At 40.8% G+C, this 21,854-nt stretch overlaps 1 protein-coding gene across 5 annotated transcripts in view; it reads right to left on the reverse strand.

Annotated features, from left to right (window-relative positions):
- LMNTD1 (lamin tail domain containing 1) overlaps nucleotides 1–21,854 on the reverse strand; it is a 440,677-nt gene that overhangs the window by 270,691 nt on the left and 148,132 nt on the right. For 4 of the 5 annotated variants that reach the window (XM_067695956.1, XM_067695954.1, XM_067695958.1 and 1 more), the window contains one exon: nucleotides 10,988–11,142. The exons of the other annotated variant lie outside the window; for it this stretch is intronic. The gene's annotated coding sequence lies outside the window, so the exon portion shown is untranslated. The remainder of the gene's footprint in view (nucleotides 1–10,987; nucleotides 11,143–21,854) is intronic. 5 annotated transcript variants of the gene reach the window in all.

Here is a 21,854-nt window from a genome sequence, read left to right on the forward strand (position 1 = left end):
ATTTTTAAATTACTTTTGATATATAGTTTATATTTATAAATAAAGTTGGCTTAACCCTGCTATCATCTAAAGAAAGCTTACTGTCAGTTTCTAAACATTGGAAATGTAAAGGACATTTCTATTTACTATTGGTGCCTAATTTATGCATATATTATCTGTGTACATATATGCCAATATATTACATATAAATATATAGTATTACATATTAAATTAGCAGCAGTATATGCTACTAATGCAACCAAGGTACCATCTTGACATCCTCTAATCATTTTTTTGCAACCTGTCCCTTCTATTACCATCTCTACTGGTCATGATTATTGTATACCATCCATACCCATTGAATAATTATGATGGAAGATGCCAAGGAATTCTGTGTTTCTGTGCTCTGCTTTCCTTCTCATGGTATCTCCATCCTCCCCTAGCCTCCATCCCTATCCCAACACACCCACATGGGCCATGCACGCCTATGTGCACGCACACACACACACACGTACAATGATACTTCTTCAAGTCCATGCCTACAATGAAAGCTGCCTTAACCATGTTTAAAAACTTGTTATTTTCTATTGTATTTGTACATAGGTAAATTGTACATATATGATAAAAATATATATTAATTTATATACACATCTATATCTTTAGGGATAACATATAAAAGTATGTAATTATGCATATGACCACACACAATTTTGTTTCCTTCTTTTTAGTCAAAGAGTGATTTTCCTTTCAGCTGTTAATACGGTGCACAGAGGAAGTTAAATACTCTTCTTCCAGTGACTCTACAAACTGGGAGCCAAATGATGCCTTTTACAGACATCCAGTATTTCTAGGCTATAACTCAGAGCAGGTGAGAGTTGCAAGTAGGGGAACGGCACACACTCTTTTGGGTATTTCTTTATATGTTCAGCTGTGGCCTCCACAGGTGTTAGGTTTGGATGTTTTTCTACACTGCATTTAGATTATGTCGAAAGGAGTCAGAGTTAATACACACAGGCTGTGAGAAAGTTGGTCTTTTTTTAAAACATAAGTGCAAAGACCCTTTTATTCCAAGTTCCTGGCTCAGTACCTAGCACACAGTGGGCACTCAAAATATATACATTACGTGACCGACTGACTGAATGAATATAGTACTATCCTGGTTCAAGTAAAAATGAAAAGTGGGGAGGATGAAATTTCTCTTCATTTCCAGGGATGCATCACTATGTCTCTGAAGACAGAGACGAGAACCTGGTGGCCTAGAACGCATGTGCAGTTTCCCAAACACGCAGAAAGAAACTTGACAAGTTTTCCGTTAGAGAATCAGAGTCATGATCTGGTTACAGAACCCTAGACATGGGCCAAGATCAAACAAAACAGTTGAAGAGAGGTCACTTAGTCTAAACATACTCATATTTCTTAATCAATAAACTTGTGAACCAATGAAAACCTTGTTCTCACCATGTGGCCTCAGTCAACCCGGGAAGTGAGCTTCAGACTCAGCAGAAAATGTGTGAAAAACAGTCTCATGATGACACTCTGGTGTTACCCGTGGTCTACTGACCACAGTGCAGGTACCTTGTATTAGTGATTGCTTAGGGTAAATGACATACTAAAGTCCAATAAAAACGTCTTCCATGTATAGAGACAGCACTCTACACACTCCCTAAATTTAATCCTACTACTGAAAACAAACAGGGGGCCTGGCCACCGCCACCTTTAAAGCAAGTGTCATCAGCAATCTAACCTTCTTCACAGTCTTTCTGGACATGGGTGGCCACCTTAGGAATGGCTCTGCAAAGGCTGCTCAGTGTACAGTTGAGCGGGCTCTTTGGAAAAGAGAAACCCAGCTGACCTTCCTGATCTCCCCTGACTCAGCATTTGCTTAGACTGATGCATCTGCATACATTCCGGGCAGCCTAATTCTTTCTAACTTAGTAATAAAAACATGGCAAGATGAGATACACACCATGTTTCATGCATTTTAATGTCCTAATATTTGTGAACTTGGAATGAAATATAAAATATATCCAATTTGAGCAGCCTAGCAAGCTGCCTGCCCGACCATCTGTTCATTTCTAGCTTTTCTACTTCTTAGTCATTTCATTTCTGTTTTTAATTGTAACTGCACTTTTATGCTGATGGCACAAATCCTGAGGCCCTTTTTAATGCTACTCGCAGTCCTGCCCCTGACCCCTGCTCATCTAAAGTGATGGCTTAATCTCAGTTGCTTTTAAATGTATATTTATCCTCAAGAAGTGTTTTCTGGAATAACAGAGTTCCATTAAAAGAATCTTATTTCTTGTTTCATTTTTCACATTGGCTAACCAGGTCCAGAGTCTGGTCCCCAGGACTGTGTCATTTTTCTCTCTTGTCTTACTCTCTCTGCATTCCATCACAGCTGAAGCTTTCAATCACATTATCCTGTTGCACGTTACGATTTTGCTTTCACATCGCCACCTACTCTGCTTAATTAAATAATTTGTTGACACGCTCAGATTTCTGTTTACTCTAGCCCAGGCATTCCAGCCAAGATAATTATATCTAGGGTTTCAGGATGTGCCTGTGGTAAAATGTTGAAGAAGGGAAAATTTGTCTTTGAACTTTCTCCCAGACAACTTATCAACTCTATTTCCTCTCTTTGCTCTTTCCTTTCCCTCCTTTCAACTTGTCCCCAACATGTGAAGTGATCCTCCATTCTGGATAGTCTCATCCATTCCTGATTTTAAATATTCTTCCCCATTGTCCTTAAACCTAATTATAAGTTCATTGTCTCTATCTGGTTAAAAATATACTGAAATTAGCAAAAGTCCAATCCTACTATTCCCGCTAAGATATTAATAAATAAGAAGGCTGCCAGTTCTTGAGCACTTAAGGTGGTTCAACAATGTTGAAAATAAAGTACTTATTGAGTGTCATGTGTGCTCAAGGCCCCATGGCAGGTGCCAGGGGTATGAAAAGGAATAAGACACTAGTCCTTGAATTCCCAAGGCATGGAGTCTAGTAAAGAAAACAGACATAGACATAGAAGATCATAATGTCTTATGATGAGTCCCACAATGATTTTGTATCATACGGAATTTGGGAACACAGGTAATGGGCAACTACTCTGAGCTCCCCACCCTTCATCTATACATTCTATGTTTTCTTTCTGAAATAGGTGTTGTTTTTCCTGGTTTTTGATAAATAGTAATTGCTAACAGTTACTGAGAAAATACCAGATGATAATTAGGGGTTGCTCTAAATATATTATATATATTAACTCATCTAATTCTCATGAATGCTCCCAAAAGTTGGCACTTATATCCTCATTTTATAGATGATAAAACCAAGGCACAGAAAGCTTATATTGCCTGGGTAAAGTCACACAGACAATAAGTGTTAGACATCATTTAAATCCAGTTGGTTTGGCTCTAGAGCAGCAAGGTCCAAAAGAAGTTTCTGTGATGATCAAAATGTTCTATAATCTGTGCTGTCCAATACAGCAGCCACTAGCCACACGTGGCTATTGAGCATTTGAAATGGGGCTATTTGCCACTGAGAAAATGAATTTTAAATTTTACTTAATTTTCATAGGCACAGCTCCTGACCTGCAGGTCTGCTCCTGACCACCAGGCTCTACTCCTTTCCAGGGCAAGGTGATGGCGAGATGGAAAAGAGGGACTTGTCTGAACAGAGATATCTAGCGGAACCTTCCATCGGAGATGTTGACAGTTTAATAGGCTGCTCTAGAAAATACTTCAAGACTTGCAAAAATAAATGCTCTCGAGGTGGAATAATTAGTATGGAGTTGAAATTTGAAGGGTGGTGCCTCCTACCAGTAACCTCTCATCAAGGCACTTCCATCCACCAATGGAAGGTACCAGTTAACTTCAGCCTTGCTCCTTCCAACACTCAAGAGAGAGGATGATGGACCTTAAGAGTGGAATTTAAGTGCTACCTTTTATTTTAAGCACTATGAATTCCCAGACAACCAGAGACAAATCCAAAGTATAAGTTTAAGGAAGAGAGAGAAGAAAGACTTCTGACATGGGTGTAATAATAATATTGACAACAATAATAATAGCATTTATTGAATATCTTCTATAAGTCTAGCAGGCAACTTTGATGCATTTTATATCTGCTATCATTTTGTCCTTACAACACGGTAAGGTGGGAACAATTGACTTCATTTTACAGATGGAAACATAAAGGGGCAGGGTGGTTATGAAGCCTGTCCAAGGTCATATGTCATATAAATTGTGGAATCATGATTTGAACTCCTACATTGTAAGTCTGGATCCAAAGCCTATGCTTTTTCCTCTGTATAAACTAAGTTTCTGCTAAAACCTCCCCACAAAGCATCTGATATCCGGGTGTCCAATTCTAGCCTCTAGTCTCAGCTTCAATATCTGTCCCCTGGATTACTTGCCAAAAACAGTAGAAGAGACTGAAAAAAGCACCTGGGAGGTTCCCCATAATATTGGTTTCCTTGTATAGCTCATCTTATTCAGTACCAACAGATCAATCTTTCTGTTACCAAGTTTCATCCACGTTACTCAAAACTCCTAGAGTGCTTGTAGGATTAGGCATAAATGCCACAATTTGTCACAGAAGTAGTCCGATTCCACTGATTAGTAGAGGTCTGTTTAGTAGCATGTGTCAATATATAATCTCCATTGCTGTCCTCACCACACACAGACATGGCCAGACCCTTCATTCATTCTCTTCTTCAGTCTGGAGTTCCCTCATTCCCTCCATCCGTCCAATGTCTAGGCACGTGACAATGTCTAAGTCAAATCCATTCCTCCATAAATCTCTCCTGACGAATCCAGCACCCCCATCTCTCCAAGCTTGACCTGCCTCACCACTTAGCGTCCCTGCCACACAATTGGACACTTAATTGTACAGCATGCTGTTATTGGGTTTTTCCGTGCATATAAGTCTTGGTTCTCCAATGAGACCACAAGATGCTTAAGGTCAGGAATACACTATAGAGAGTATTTGGTATCCATCTGGTCATTGAAGGATATTATAAAGGAGTATGCAATGATTACGAGGGTTAGACTCTCTATAGCTTCTAGTTCAGGTCTTACATCATTCAACTGTGATCTTCTCAGGGCACAGTCTGTTCATTATTTATTTTTATACTTTCCTAAGCGTCCTCAGTGTCTCTTCTAGTATCTTCAAATAGTGAATTCTTTATCAGTGTCTACTGAATAATATTTATAGCAAACTGTGTGCCAGTCACTGTATAAAATGCTGTTCATGGAGCTTCTTATGTAACCCCCACAGAACCACACAAGGCAGGTGGCGTGGCTGCACGGCATCCTGTCCTGATCTCCCCTGGAGAACTGATGCTCTCATTTCCCTGTGTCCCAGCAGTGCTGGGGGCTTGTGTTACTCTTCGGGAATTGCCGTCTGCTGAAGAGAGCCACATCACACATGGTCATGCTTCCTTCCCTGACTGACTGATGCAAGGTGGGTGACTCTGAAGGGCCACCTTAGCTGCCCAGCTCCTTGTGGCATGAGCTGAGGTGTTTGCTGTGACTGAGCTGTAGGTCAACACCACCCTCTGTCCAGTCCTGTTTCCTTCACTCTCCCACAGACGTGGATACCGCGGTGTCCACAGTAAACCCCCTGCCTGCAAATCTCAGAGTCTACTTCCCCAGGAACGGACCTAAGACAGTAGGTATTACTATTATCATCATTTCCCCATGATTCATACTAGGAAAGAGAGGCTGAGAGAAGTGAAGTAATTTGATTAAATTTAAACAAGTAGTAGAGGAGGAATGCAGGCCAGGGTGGATGGTCCACCTTCTGTGCTCTTTCTGCCATGATGTGCTGCCTCAAGAACAAATGCTGGCATCTTGAGGTAGATATCTCCCCGTCAAGGTTACTGATGCCTTTGGGCCTTTCCACCAGGGCAGGGCAGCAGGAGTGGACCAGATCTGTGGTGTTTGCTCAGGAGAACAAAAGGGTCTGGGACCTCCAGATATGCTGGGATAATGCAGCACCGGGATCCTCGACCACATTTTAACCCTCCTTTGGGATCACCGACATCACACAGGCCTTATCTTTGAACCACTTTTTAAAAATCCACAATTATTAAATGACAGAAAAGAAGATTGAGGTGAGACTAATTAGAGGGGAAAAAATAATTTCCTTTTGAGCATGGTGATCAGCTGTTTTCTGTTTAACATGACTAAACAGAGGCAATGATTGTAAAGGTACTCATGCAGTGTCTAGGGTAAACATGAGAAACGCCTTTCTGGCAATGAAGAAAGGTTGTGAGTGATTTCTAAGCATGGTTGTCATTTTGGAATCTCTTCCTCTGAAAGAAAATCATACTAATCACAGAAATCAATAAAAAATTTGGGAGATAGTATGAAATATTAAGAGGGTACACTCAGGTTCTAGAAACTTGGCATGTATAGAAACTTCCCTACCTCCCTTTAAGATGTAGAACAACTGTGTCTGGAGGACCTTGAAAAGTGTCTGGATTGATTTCTTGGGTGGTTTCAGAAGGTAAGGAATGGACCCATATCTTCTTAAGATAGTTGTGCCTTGAAGAGCTGACCCCTGTGATTAATTTGGATTGAAAAAAATTAAGGTGTGAAAACAGGCCTCTCTTTTCTATGTCTTTATTTTTCAATTTTTCCTGAGACTCTCTGTTAGTGTTTATGGGTAGGAGGGAAACATTTAATTTAACCAAAGAGCTATTTAAATCTTATAGTAATAGAGGAAAAAAGACAAAAAGGATGTGACACTGAAAAATATGAATGATTAAATATAAATTTTGCAGGCTATTTTTCTGAGCTTGTGTGTGTGTGTGTGTGTGTGTGAGAGAGAGAGAGAGAGAGAGAGAGAGAGAGAGAGAGAAAACTTTTTCTTAAAAGTATTTATTCTAGCCTAATAGTTTGATTTGAGATACACTGCAGTACAATTCTGCAGTAGTTGCACAAAATACATACCTGACAGACACAGAAGATGGTAAAAGGCTCTCTTGATTAAGGACCTGATAAGAGGAAAGGTTTATCTAACTCCAAAGTCCACACAGAATGAAATTTACACCCGCCAGTTTGTGTGCCCATTTTTAATTTATATAAATTTCTTTAATATCATGTCTTAATTCACCTTCTTTTTCTAAAAACATTTCAAAACATTAAGATAAATATTTTTAGATTTCAGCCCACAAATTAATTCAAGTATTTGATATCTCCCACATGGCAAGCAATATACTAAAAGGTGAGGAGACCTTCACTCTAGTTATGGCCTAAAAACATTGGTCCTGAGGAAGCCATTTAACTTCTTTCCATCACTGTGTTTAGATCGCTAAAATAAGACTACATTGTGGCTCTCAAACGCTTACAGGGTCAAGCAAATAGCATAAATGTACTTGAAGCCGAGATGCTTCATTTGCATGTTAACCAAAAGGCACATTCTTCTCTTCCACAAAGACGCTTGCTTTCTTCTTTCTTTTTAAACACAGTACCCCCTCAGATTATATTTTGTTTTCCCATTCCTGACAAAGACAGAAATATTTTCTTTCTTCTTAACTGTACTACAAGAAAATAATAATACAAACACAATGATTAAAGTCAACAGACCACTGACTACAACACTGCCAGCCCATCAGGGAATGCCCCAATGGAGTCACACTGGAGAGATCAGCCCCCATCTGCAGAAGCACCTGCTATCCACTGTGGCTGGTGGCTTCTATGCAGGAATGCAGGCCCAGTGCTGCCTAATATTCCAAGTTTTCAAGAGAAGCCTAACATTTAGATTTTTATTTGAAATACGCTTGCTTGAAAATTTTGGCAACCAATTCAAAAAATTATAAGAATTCAACTAGGGTCATCACTGTGACGAACAAACAACGAGGCCATCTGTGGCCTGGGGGCTGTCAGTTTGAGACTTTGGGACTCGTTGATTTCTAAGGTTTCCCCCTACTCAAACAGTTCTGTGATTTCCATTGGGAGATCCTGAAGTTTGGATCACAGTGGCATCAATCCAATTAAAATCACAGCTACAGCTGCCAGAAAGAGTCTCATTGTACCTGCACCCTGAAAAAAGGAGTTGCCTAAGAGAAGCCATTCGCTACGTTTAATAAAGTAGCCAGTAACAAGAAGCTGGGAGGGAGTTCATTAAATTCTAAATTAGGAAATGTGTATGTTTAGGTGCTGGTGACAATTCTCTTGAGGCCTATGGAATAACAGGTCTTTGATATTCGATGCAATTAATATTGATTATAAGTTGTATAAGTTTTCTGAAATGGAAATATCAGTTTGGTATACTGTTGATCAAATTTTTACATCTTCAGCAGCCACAAAACCCAATGTCAGGGAGAAAATGCAAATCAGGTCCTTGAACGCACTCCCTGGGCCATATGGGGAACTCACTGAACCCCTTACTAGTCCCAGGAGTTCCGGAGACACATGGCTTCCATTGTGATATATGCTTCTATTGTGTCAGCTTAAGGGGTCTCAAAGTGATTAATGGTATCTAAAAATAGTTCCAGAGAACATGAACTGACATCTTGGCATGCCGCTTATTTGTTGTGTATCCTTGGCCAAGTTACTTAAACTCTCTGGACTCATTTTTTACGTCTGCAAAATAGGGATTATGTGAGGATTAATCAAAACATCATATAGGCTGACATAAGGTAGATATATAGACTCAGGAAATGTTTATTGAAGTGAAAGAGTATGAGTAAGCAACTGGTTTTGTTTAGTAGATCCCAGAATATCTAGGACAGGGTTTCTCATGAGAATATTCTAACACACTGGGGAGTTGCACCAGTGGTGAGAAAAGACAGGAGTTAGAGTGTGAGCGTAGGAAACTACACGTAGCCCAAAGCTTATCTTATCTCTATAGCAGCCGGACAGTCAAAATCTGAACTAACTCGGGGGGGCTTAGACATATGAACATATACTCTAATAATAAAAGACACTGAGAAAACCCAAAGATCCTTTTCGCATTTTAAGAAACAAACTCCTTTATTACTTGAGCAGTTTGTTGTACTTCAGATCATTATTGAAGTTCGACTAAAAAATGGCCCACTTTATTTTATCACATTATCAGGGCAGAAATTAAAGCAGAATTGATATAGCTAAGGAGGAGCAGGGCTGGAAACTCATGCTATCTAAGTTCAGAGTGTGCCAAGAATTCAATTTAGTTTATGAAAATGTCAGAGACTGTCTCTGTCACAGCCGCCCTGACCGCATGAGACACTCTCCATCCACAAGGCCATGAAATTATCCCAGGTGGCCAGTTTCTAGGCCATCACAACCCTTTAAATCGTAGGAAAAACAAAACACAAGAGCATTTATCAAGAGTAGAATTGCAGGTTGGGAGAAAACTTTCTCCCAACCTGATGGATTGGTTGATGGATGACTGTGACTTTTTTGGGGGCTAGTAATTTAAAACTTCTGATATTCCAAGTTAGTGCTAATATTTGGCACTTTGGGTAGGTGCCCTCTCAGTACTGATTTTTTATTCTTCTAAGACTTGCATCTAACCTTTGGCCCATTTTGTAATCTCTCCTACCTAAAAGATGGTGTACAGATTGCCTGAGATATAGACTAACAGCTGTGTTTTTTCTGGCAATTCAAACACTTTGAATATAGGTCTTAGTAGTTGAAGTGCTAGTCTGAAAACTCTGCACTGAAGTTCTTTGAGAATTTATCAATTTGTGTTTAGGGACTTTTCAAATGGAAAAATGAAGCTATTCATGTTTTCACAGGCAGTTCCAAATTCCAAACTGTGTCAAGGGTAAAATGTTTCTGTGCTTGAAAGGCCAAGGCAGACTTATGTAACCCAGAAGAGGACAATGTAATGCTACCCCAGAAACAAATGATGGAGCTTTAAAAATGTGCTATTCTATAACTTGATGCAATAGGAAGTGGTTCTTTCTCACCCCTTAGGGGAAATGAATTTGGTTTTCATAATAAACCTGTAAGGCCTAAAGAATTAGAAATTCAAATAGTTTTTATAAATAAAGAAGGTTTTGTTTTATATTTTCCATATTTGGGAAACCAACTCTCTGAGGAGTTTTGCCAGTGGCATGCTCTATGGATTTTTCCATGTTGCCACTGGTAATTGTGATCTTTGTACTTTTTTCTTTTTTTTAAACAGTTGAGACTTCAGAGCCTTTGTCTGAAAAGCCCAGCTACCACATAGGTTTGCAGAATTCCTTAGATATTTTTCCAGGCCAGGTTCTTCTTACTAGTCCATCTTTCACTCACGTTTTAAGCTACGGAATGGGAGGACAGTTACCTAAGATTAAAGGAAAGTACAGAAAAGTGTAGGGTACGTTGTAGTTGTTGAGAAATATGTGGAAGGTTTTCTATTTGGAGTAAGGATTTACATACTTGAGTTTGTATAGAAGTAAGAGTTTCTACAAAGACAGTAAGCTGGCTAAACCAGCAGTAGCAAAGAAACCAAAACCAAGTCCTTGATTGGTTTGGAACTGAGGGACTCAAGAGGTAAATTTTAGATACGGAATTGTGGAGAGATGAAAAGGGGGGTGGTGTGCATCACACACCACTGGCCTAGTGGCTTTTAACTCCAAAGCCCATGGTTTTTCCACAATATTGTCTAGTTGCATTCTGTCTGCAACTATTTCCATTTGGGAACCCAGTAACTGATTTCCAACCATAGGTATATATAATGGAATATTTGCAAGCAGTGAGCTTGGTGAGGAATGGTGGTGATTGAAAAAGCAGTATTCATCTTTAAAATAATTTGATAAGACAAATATTCTTGGAGATTGTGTGCCAATGTATTTTTTTTGAAAGCTACTGTTTCTAACAGAAACTCTGATACATACCCTAAACCACCACAGAAAAACTACAGGATGTTGTAAGAAAAACTTTAAGAAGGAAATAATAAAGGACTGGCACTCAAAGTCTCCCAGAAGTTTTTTTTTCACCCATAGCAGGATAAAACCGTAAAAATTAGTAACCAAATACTTTGTTTTAAGGGTGGGACAAACTATTTTTTTAAAAAGCATATAAAAGCTAATCCAAACCTTTATTCAAGCTGATATCTGTTGTGATTTTCTTGCTTTTTGGTGAGCAGAGGTAGACAAAATGTTCTTCAAAGGCCTTGAAAATGGAAGATCGTGTGGTCATTGCATTTCCCTTTAGAAGGGTGTAACACCGTTCTACTACTCCTTGCAAAAACCTAAAATTTGATAAAACAGATTAATAGGTATAAATCTTGGAAAGATAAATGCACTGGACAAACTGACGTTGTTAACATAGCAACACCTATGATCATCCCAACTCACTTTCTTGTTTCTTTGCTAATACATTAACCACTGAAGCCATCTATGTTTCTTCCTTGCAGTGTTTTAATTACAGACCATATTTTTTTCAGCTCGCAGTTCTCCAAAGTTCTTTCTCAATTTGGTTTTCTCAGCAAATGAGAAAAGCTAAGAGATCGGTAATGCATAGAATTTTATTATCTGCAAGGATTTAGTGATTTGGAGTGAATAAGTTTAATCAATTTCTATATTGGGAAGTTCAACGTAATTCATGTAAGCCTACAATATCTGAAAAGTTACAAATTTCAGAAGGCCTATACTTTTTATTTTCATCTAATTTTTAATTTCACCATATATTTTTAATTTTCACTCAGATAAGAACTTATCAATCAATTCATACTAAGGAAGTAACATTCATTTACTTCACAAATATTTATTAGACACCTGACATATGTCAGGAAAAAGCTAGGCACTGGGATCAGATAGTAATATCTAAAAAGAATCTTTGCTCTTGCCAAATCTGTAATGATCCAGCATAGAAGACAGATACGCAAGAAGTAAAGGGTGCTAAATTATAACAATTTTAACATATGCTTATAGGGGAGCACATGTCAGAAACATGTAAGTTAGTTTAGATGGAATAGGGAAAAGCTTATAAGAGGCAGGTCCCACAAAAATCTCCCTGGTGAATATTTGTCAGTACTTAAAATCATTATTCATTTATTTGTTTCCATGCTTATTGTCTGTGTGCTCCCAATAGTATGTAAGTTTTGACCGTATTTCCAGAGCCTAAACAAGGTCTGGAACACAATAAATATTTCCTAACTAAATGACTAACTGGTAAGAAATGATGCTGAGGAGGTTGATAAGAGCCTTCTAAGTTATGCTGAGATGTTCAGACTTCATTTCCCAACTAGTGGAAAGCATGGAATGGTTTCCAGCAGGAGAATGGCATGATGTGATGTTTAGTACCACTCTAGCTCCATAGAGAAAATGGATTGGGCAGAATAGGAAAAGTTAGTGACCTTCAGGGAGGGATCTACACCCGAGTATGGGTCAAATTTGATGGTGACCTAAAGTTAATGATGGGGATGAGGATGGAGAGAAGTGGACAGATTCAGGAAATGTTTAAGAAATAGAACCAACAGGCCTTGGCGATTGGATGGATATGGTGCAGGGAGGGAGGGGATTAATCAAGAGAGATTTCAGGTCTGAACCATTAGATGGTTGGATGATATTAATATTTATTAAGATAGGAAACACTGGAGCAAGAAGGGTTTTCTTGGGTAATGTCAAGAACTCAGTTTTGAGCGTAGGCACTTTGAGGTATCTTCATGATATCCAAGTAAAAATGTCCAGTAGATAATCAAACACATGGGAACAAAACTAAGAAGGGTGCCTGGACTGGAGATAGAAGTTGAACTTCTAGATCGACAGAGAAATCAGTTGCAACCCAAACTTGTGAGGAAGCTATAATCAGAACAGAGCATTATTTTTCTTTCCATTTTCATGACACTTGGCGTGCCACACTTGCTAAGCATTAGCTGATGATGACAATTTCCTGGTGTCAGACTAGTCTTCAAGTTGAAGTGCCAAACTGCACTGACAAAGCCTGGCCTCGTGCAATTTCCAAATTGCTTGGCAGCTGAAAGAGGTGAAAAACTCATTACCAACCCATCTGTCCTGAGATTCTGCCCTGATTTCTAGGCTAGAGAAATTTGAATAATTTCAAGAAAATTTAAATAGCACACATGGATCAGTAAATTCCTTCACTATCAGCTCTATATTCTAGTTTCTTGGACATGAGCGAAAACCTCAGAAAGTTGAGCAAGGTGGCAGTATTAGCAAGTAGATATCCTAAATGTCGCCTTCATTTCAGTAGAAAACATAATTGAACAGAGAATCAGAGGTCTTTCCATTAAGTATACTACATTTTTGTTACCAATACTGATTTTTCTCCCCTCTATTTCTATGATCTGTGTTTAGGTCTATATTAAGGTACTCCTGTACAATAAAATTAAAACACAGTAGGAGCAATGAAATTAATGGAATGGTCAATTTGACTCTCTTGCTTGTTGCAGAGAAACTTTCCTGAATTCAAATCTTTACTCCCCTACTTGCCTTCAGTCCTTTTCTCCTCTTTTCTTTCCATTCTTCCTGATTTCTCTCCCTTCTTCCCTCTCTTTCTTTCTTTCCTTGTGTAATGAAAGAGGATGGGATTTTGGGTGCGTGGGATTCTGAGTCAGAGAGAACTGGCTTTGGATCAGATTTCTACTTAATTTTTATTAAAGGCTCTGAACCTGTTCCCTAAGTTTTAAATTATAATAATGATGATGATTTAAAATATCACAAGGTGGGGGGACCTTCAAGATGGTGGAGGAGTAAGAGGTGGAGATCACCTTCCTCCCCACAAATACATCAGGAATACATCTACATGTGGAACAACTCCTACAGAACACCTACTGAATGCTGGCAGAAGACCTCAGACCTCCCAAAAGGCAAGAAACTCCCCACGTACCTAGGTAGGGCAAAAGAAAAAGAAAAAACAGAAACAAAAGAACAGGAACGGGACCTGCACCAGTGGGAGGGAGTCATGAAGGAGGAAAGGTTTCCACACACTAGGAAGCCCCTTCCCTGGCGGAGATGGGGGGTGGGGGGGGGAAGCTTTGGAGCCATGGAGGAGAGCGCAGCAACAGGGGTGCGGAGGGCAAAGCAGAGACGTTCCCGCACAGAGGATTGGTGCCGACCAGCACTCACCAGCCCAAGTGGCTCGTCTGCTCACCCGCCGGGGTGGGCAGGGGCTGGGAGCTGAGGCTCGGGCTTCAGAGGTTGGATTCCAGGCAGAGGACTGGGGTTGGCTGCATGAACACAGCCTGAAGGGGGCTAGTGCACCACAGCTAGCCAGGAGGGAGTCCGGGAAAAAGTCTGGAACTGCCTAAGAGGCAAGAGACCATTGTTTCAGGGTGCACAAGGAGAGGGGATTCAGAGCACCACCTAAACTAGCTCCAGAGACGGGCGCGAGCCGTGGCTATCAGCGCGGACACCAGAGACGGGCACGAACAACGCGAACGCTGCTTCTGCTGACACCAGGAATCCTGTGTGCAAGCACAGGTCACTATCCACACCCCCCAAGGAGCGTGTGCAGCCCGCCACTGCCAGCGTCCTGAGATCCAGGGACAACCTCCCCAGGAGAACACATGGCGCGCCTCAAGCTGTTGCAACGTCACACTGGCCTCTGCCACTGCAGGCTCGTCCCACCTTCCAACTGTGACTACCGTATGCCTCCCTCCCCACGGCCTGAGTGAGTCAAAGCACCCTAATTAGCTGCTGCTTTAACCCCCTCCTCTCTGGGCGGGAAACAGATGCCAGAGGGCGACCTACATGCAGAGGTGGGGCCAAAATCAAAGCTGAACCCCGGGAGCTGTGCAAACAAAGAAGAGAAAGGGAAATTTCTCCCAGCAGCCTCAGGAGAAGCAGATTAAATCTCCACAATCAAGTTATGTACCCTGCATCTCTGCAATACCTAAACAGACAACAAATAGTCCCAAAATTGAGGCGGTGGACTTTGGGAGCAACTGTAGGCTTGGGGTTTGCTGTCTGCAACTGATTTGTTTCTGATTATTATGTTTATCTTAGTTTAGTTTTTTGTGCTTGTTATCATTGGTGGATTTGTTTGCTTGTTCTCTTCTTTTTTTATTACTTTTTTATTTAAATAATATAAAAATTTTTATTAAAAATTTTATTTTCTTTCTTTTTTTCTGTTTTCTTCTGAGCTATGTGCTGACAGGGTCTTGGTGCTCTGGCCTGGTGTCAGGCCTGAGTCTCTAATGTGGGAGAGCCGAGTTCAGGACATTGGACCACCAGAGACCTCCTGGCACCAGGTAATATCAATTGGCAAGAGCTCTCCCAGAGATCTCCATTTCAATGCTAAGATCCATCTCCACCCAACGGCCAGCAGGCTCCAGTGCTGGATGTCCCATGCCAAACAACTAGCAAGACAGGAACACAACCCAACCCATTAACAGAGAGGCTGCCTAATATCATACTAAGCTCACAGACATGCCAAAACACACCACTGGGCATGGCCCTGCCCACCAGAAAGACAAGATCCAGCCCCACCCACCAAAACACAGGCACAAGTGCCCTCCACCAAAAAGCCTACAAAAGCCACTGAAACAACCTCACCCACTGGGGGCAGACAACAAAAACAATGGGAACTACAAACCTGCAGCCTGTGAAAAAGAGACCCCAAACACAGTAAGTTAAACAAAATGAGAAGACAGAGAAATATGCAGCAGATGAAGGAGCAAAGTAAAAACCCACCAGACCTAACAAATGAAGAGGAAATAGGCAGTCTACCTGAAAAAGAATTCAGAGTAATGATAGTAAAGATGATCCTAATCTTGTAAATAAAATGGAGAAAACACAAGAAACGTTTAACAAGGACCTAGAAGAACTAAAGAGCAAACAAACAATGACGAACAACACAATACATGAAATTAAAATTCTCTAGAAGGAATCAATACCAGAATAACTGATAAGTGGCCTGGAAGATAAAATAGTGGAAATAACTACTGCAGAGCAGAATAAAGAAAAATGAATGAAAAGAATCGAGGACAGTCTCAGAGACCTCTGGGACAACATTAAACACACCAACATTCGAATTATAGGGGTCCCAGAAGAAGAAGAGAAAAAGAAATGGTCTGAGAAAAGATTTGAAGACATTATAGTTGAAAACTTCCCTAACATGGGAAACAAAATAGTCAATCAAGTCCAGGAAGCACAGAGAGTCCCATATAGGATACATGCCAAGACACATATTAATCAAACTATCAAAAATTAAATACAAAGAAAAAATATTGAAAGCAGCAAGGGAAAAACAACAAATAACATACAAGGGAATCCCCATAAGGTTAACAGCTGATCCTTCAGTAGAAACTCTGCAAGCCAGAAGGGAGTGGCAGGACATATTTAAAGTGATGAAAAGGAAAAACCTACACCTAAGATTTCTCTACCCAGCAAGGATCTCGTTCAGATTTGATAGGGAAATTAAAACCTTTACAGACAAGCAAAAGTTAAGAGAATTCAGCACCACCAAACCAGCTTTACAACAAAAGTTAAAGGAACATCACTAGGCAGGAAACACAAAAGAAGGAAAAGACCTACAATAACAAACCCAAAACAATTAAGAAAATGGGAATAGGAACATACATATCGATAATTATCTTAAATGTAAATGGATTTAATGCTCCAACCAAAAGACACAGACTGGCTGAATGGATACAAAAACAAGACCCATATATATGCTGTCTACAAGAGACCCACTTCAGACCTTGTGACACATACAGACTGAAAGTGAGGGGATGGAAAAAGATATTCCATGCAAATGGAAATCAAAAGAAAGCTGGAGTAGCAATTCTCGTATCAGAAAAAATAGACTTTAAAATAAGGAGTATTACAAGAGACAAAGAAGGACATTACATAAGGATCAAGGGATCAATGCAAGAAGAAGATATAACAATTGTAAATATTTATGCACCCAACATAGGAGCACCTCAATACATAAGGCAAATGCTAGCAGCCATAAAAGGGGAAATCGACAGTAAAACAGTCACAGCAGGGGAATTTAACACCCCACTTTCACCAATGGACAGATTATCCAAAATGAAAATAAATAAGGAAACACAAGCTTTAAATGACACATTAGACAAGATGGACTTAATTGATATTTATAGGACATTCCATCCAAAAACAACAGAATATGCTTTCTTCTCAAGTGCTTATGGAACATTCTGCAGGATAGTCATATCTTGGGTCACAAATCAAGCCTTGGTAAATTTAAGAAAATTGAAATCATATCAGGTATCTTTTCTGGCCAAAACGCTCTGAGACTAGATATCAATTACAGGAAAAAAAATGTAAAAAATACAAACACATGGAGGTTAAACAATACGCTATTAAATAGCCAAAACATCACTGAAGAAATCAAAGACGAAAATAAAAAACACCTAGAAACAAATGACAATGAAAACACGATGACCCCAAACCTGTGGGATGCAGCAAAAGCAGGTCTAAGAGAGAAGTTTATAGAAATACAATCCTACCTCAAGAAACAAGAAACATCTCAAATAAACAACATAACCTTACACCTAAAGCAATTAGAGAAAGAGGAACAAAAAAACCCCAAAGTTAGCAGAAGGAAAGAAATCATTAAGATCAGATCAGAAATAAATGAAAAAGAAATGAAGAAACAATAGCAAAGATCAATAAAACTAAAAGCTGGTTCTTGGAGAAGATAAACAAAATTGATAAAACTTTAGCCAGAGTCACCAAGAAAAAAAGGGAGAAGACTCAAATCAACAGAATTAGAAATGAAAAAAGGAGGAGGTTAGAGAAGATGGTGGAAGAGTGAGATGCGGAGATCACCTTCCTCCCCACAGATACATCATAAATACATCTACACGTGGAACTACTCCTACAGAACACCTACTGAATGCTGGCAGAAGACCTCAGACCTCCCATTAGGCAAGAAACTCCCCATGTACCTGGGTAGGGCAAAAGAAAAAAGTAAAAACACAGACAAAAGAATAGGGACGGGACCTGCACCAGTGGGAGGGAGCTGTTAAGTTGGAAAGGTATCCACACACTAGGAAGCCCATTCGCGGGCAGAGACTGTGGGTGGTGGAGGGGGGAGTTTCCGAGCCTCGGAGGAGAGCACAGCCACAGGGGTGCGGAGAGCAAAGCAGAGAGATGCCCGCACAGAGGATCGGTGCCGACCAGCATTCACCAGCCCGAGAGGCTTGTCTGCTCACCCGCTGGGGCGGACGGGGGCTAGGAGCCGAGGCTCAGGGTTCGGAGGTCGGATCCCAGGGAGAGGACTGGGGTTGGCTGCGTGAACACAGCCTGAAGGGGGCTAGTGCACCACGGCTACCTGGGAGGGAGTCCGGGAAAAGTCTGGAGCTGCCAAAGAGGCAAGAGACTATTTCTTCCCTCTTTGTTTCCTGGTGCGCGAGGAGAGGGGTTTAAGAGCACTGCTTAAAGGAGCTCCAGAGATGGGCGCGAGCCGCGACTATCAGCGCGGACTCCACAGACGGGCATGAGATGCTAAGGCTGCTGCTGCCGCCACCAGGAAGCCTGTGTGCGAGCACAGGTCACTGTCCACACCTCCCCTCCTGGAAACCTGTGCAGCCCGCCACTGCCAGGGTCCCGTGATCCAGGGACAACTTCCCCGGGAGAACTCACGGCGCGCCTCAGGCTGGTACAACGTCACGCCAGCCTCTTCCACCGCAGGCCCGCCCCTCACTCTGTGCCCCTCCCTCCCCCACGGCCTGAGTGAGCCAGAGTACCCGAAGCAGCTGCTCCTTTAACCCCTTCCTGTCTGAGTGAAGAACAGATGCCCTCCGGTGACCTACAAGCTGAGGTGGGTCCAAATCCAAAGCTCAGCAGTGAGAACAAAGAAGAGAAACGGAAATCTCTCCCAGCAGCCTCAGAAGCAGCATATGAAAGCTCCACAATCAACTTGATGTGCCTGCATCTGTGGAACACCTGAATAGACAACGAATCATCCCAAATTGAGGAGGTGGACTTTGGGAGCATCGAGATATATATATATATATTTTTTTCCCCTTTTTCTCTTTTTGTGAGTGTGTATGTGTGTGCTTCTGTGTGAGATTTTGTATGTATAGCTTTGCTTTCACCATTTGTCCTAGGATTCTGTCCGTCCGTTCTTTTTTTGTTTTTTTTTTATTTAAAAATTTTTTTTTCATAATAATAATTTTTTATTTTAATAACTTTGTTTTATTTTATCTTATTTATTTTATTTTATCCTCTTTCTTTCTTTCTATTGTTTCTCCCTTTTATTTTATTTTATTTTTTCGGTACGTGGGCCCCTCACTGTTGTGGCCTCTCCCATTGTGGAGCACAGGCTCCAGACACGCAGGCTCAGCAGCCATGGCTCACGGGCCCAGCCACTCCGCAGCATGTGGGACCGGGGCGCAAACCCATGTTCCCTGCATCGGCAGGCAGACTCTCAACCACTGTGCCACCAGGGAAGCCCTGTTTCTCCCTTTTATTCTGAGCCGTGTGGGTGAAAGCCTCTTGGTGCTCCCGCCAGAAGTCAGTGCTGTGCCTCTGAGGTGGGAGAGCCAACTTCAGGACAATGGTCCACAAGAGACCTCCCAGCTCCACGTAATATCAAACAGCGAAAATCTCCCAGAGATCTGCATCTGAACACCAAGACCCAGCTTCACTCAATGATCAGCAACCTACAGCGCTGGACACCCTATGCCAGACAACTAGCAAGACAGGAACACAGCCCCATCCATTGCCAGAGAGGCTGCCTAAAATCATAATAAGGCCACAGACACCCCAAAACACACCACCAGTTGTGCACATGCCCACCAGAAAGACAAGATCCAGCCTCATCCACCAGAACACAGGCACTAATCCCCTCCACCAGGAAGGACACACAACCCACTGAACCAACCTTAGCCACTGGGGACAGACACCAAAAACAACGGGAACTACAAACCTGTAGCCTGCAAAAAGGAGACCCCAAACACAGTAAGATGAGCAAAATGAGAAGACAGGAAAACACACAGCAGATAAAGGAACAAGATAAAAACCCACCAGACCTAAAAAATGAAGAGGAAATAGGCAGTCTACCTGAAAAAGAATTCAGAATAATGATAGTAAAGATGACCCAAAATCTTGGAAATAGAATAGAGAAAATGCAAGAAACATTTAACAAGGACGTAGAAGAACTAAAGAGGAAACAAGCAATGATGAACAACGCAATAAATGAAATTAAAAATACCCTAGAAGGGATCAATAGGAGAATAACTGAGGCAGAAGAACGGATAAGTGACCTGGAAGATAAAATAGTGGAAATAACTACTGCAGAGCAGAATAAAGAAAAAAGAATGAAAGAACTGAGGACAGTCTCAGAGACCTCTGGGACAACATTAAAGACACCAACATTCGAACTATAGGTGTCCCAGAAAAAGAAGAGAAAAAGAAAGGGACTGAGAAAATATTTGAAAAGATTATAGTTAAAAACTTCCCTAATATGGGAAAGGAAATGGTTAATCAAGTCCAGGAAGCAGAGAGAGTCACAGACAGGATAAACCCAAGGAGAAACACACCAAGACACATATTAATCAAACTGTCAAAAATTAAATACAAAGAAAACCTATTAAAAGCAGCAAGGGAAAAGCAACAAATAACACATAAGGGAATCCCCATAAGGTTAACAGCTGATCTTTCAGCAGAAACTCTGTAAGCCAGAAGGGACTGGCAGGACATATTTAAAGTGATGAAGGAGAAAAACCTACAACCAAGATTACTCTACCCAGCAAAGATCTCATTCAGATTTGATGGAGAAATTAAAACCTTTACAGACAAGCAAAAGCTGAGAGAGTTCAGCACCACTAAACCACCTTTACAACAAATGCTAAAGGAACTTCTCTAGGCAAGAAACACAAGAGAAGGAAAAGACCTACAATAACAAACCCAAAACAATTAAGAAAATGGGAATAGGAACATACAGATCGATAATTACCTTAAATGTAAACGGACTAAATGCTCCCACCAAAAGACACAGACTGGCTGAATGGATACAAAAACATGACCTATATATATGCTGTCTATAAGAGACCAACTTCAGACCTAGGGACACATACAGATTGAAAGTGAGGGGACGGAAAAAGATATTCCATGCAAATGGAAATCAAAAGAAAGCTGGAGTAGCTATTCTCATATCAGACAAAATAGACTTTAAAATAAAGACTATTACAAGAGACAAAAAGGACACTACATAATGATCAAGGGATCAATGCAAGAAGAAGATATAACAATTGTAAATATTTATGCACCCAACATAGGAGCACCTCAATACATAAGGCAAATACTAACAGCCATAAAAGGGGAAATTGACAGTAACACAATCATAGTAGGGGACGTTAACACCCCACTTTCACCAATAAACAGATTATCCAAAATGAAAATAAATAAGGAAACACAAGCTTTAAATGCCACATTAAACGAGATATACTTAATTGACATTTATAGGACATTCCATCCAAAAATAACAGAATACACATTTTTCTCAAGTGCTCATGGAACATTCTCCAGGATAGATCATATCTTGGGTCACAAATCAAGCCTTGATAAATTTAAGAAAATTGAAATCGTATCAAGTATCTTTTCTGACCACAACGCTATGAGACTAGATATCAATTACAGGAAAAGATCTGTAAAATATACAAGCACATGGAGGATAAACAATACGCTATTAAATAGCCAAGACATCATTGAAGAAATCAAAGAGCAAATCAAAAAATACCTAGAAACAAATGACAATGGAGACATGATGATCCAAAACCAATGAGAGGGCTTCCCTGGTGGCGCAGTGGTTGAGAGTCTGCCTGCCGATGCAGGGGACACGGGTTTGTGCCCCAGTCTGGGAAGATCCCACATGCCGTGGAGCGGCTGGGCCCGTGAGCCATGGCTGCTGAGCCTGCACGTCCAGAGCCTGTGCTCCGCAAGGGGAGAGGCCACAGCAGTGAGAGGTCTGCGTACCGCAAAAAAAAAAACCCCAAAAACCTATGGGATGCAGCAAAAGCAGTTCTCA

The sequence above is a fragment of the Pseudorca crassidens genome, chromosome 11 (genome assembly GCF_039906515.1).
Source record: "Pseudorca crassidens isolate mPseCra1 chromosome 11, mPseCra1.hap1, whole genome shotgun sequence".
NCBI classification, from domain to species: Eukaryota; Metazoa; Chordata; class Mammalia; order Artiodactyla; family Delphinidae; genus Pseudorca; species Pseudorca crassidens.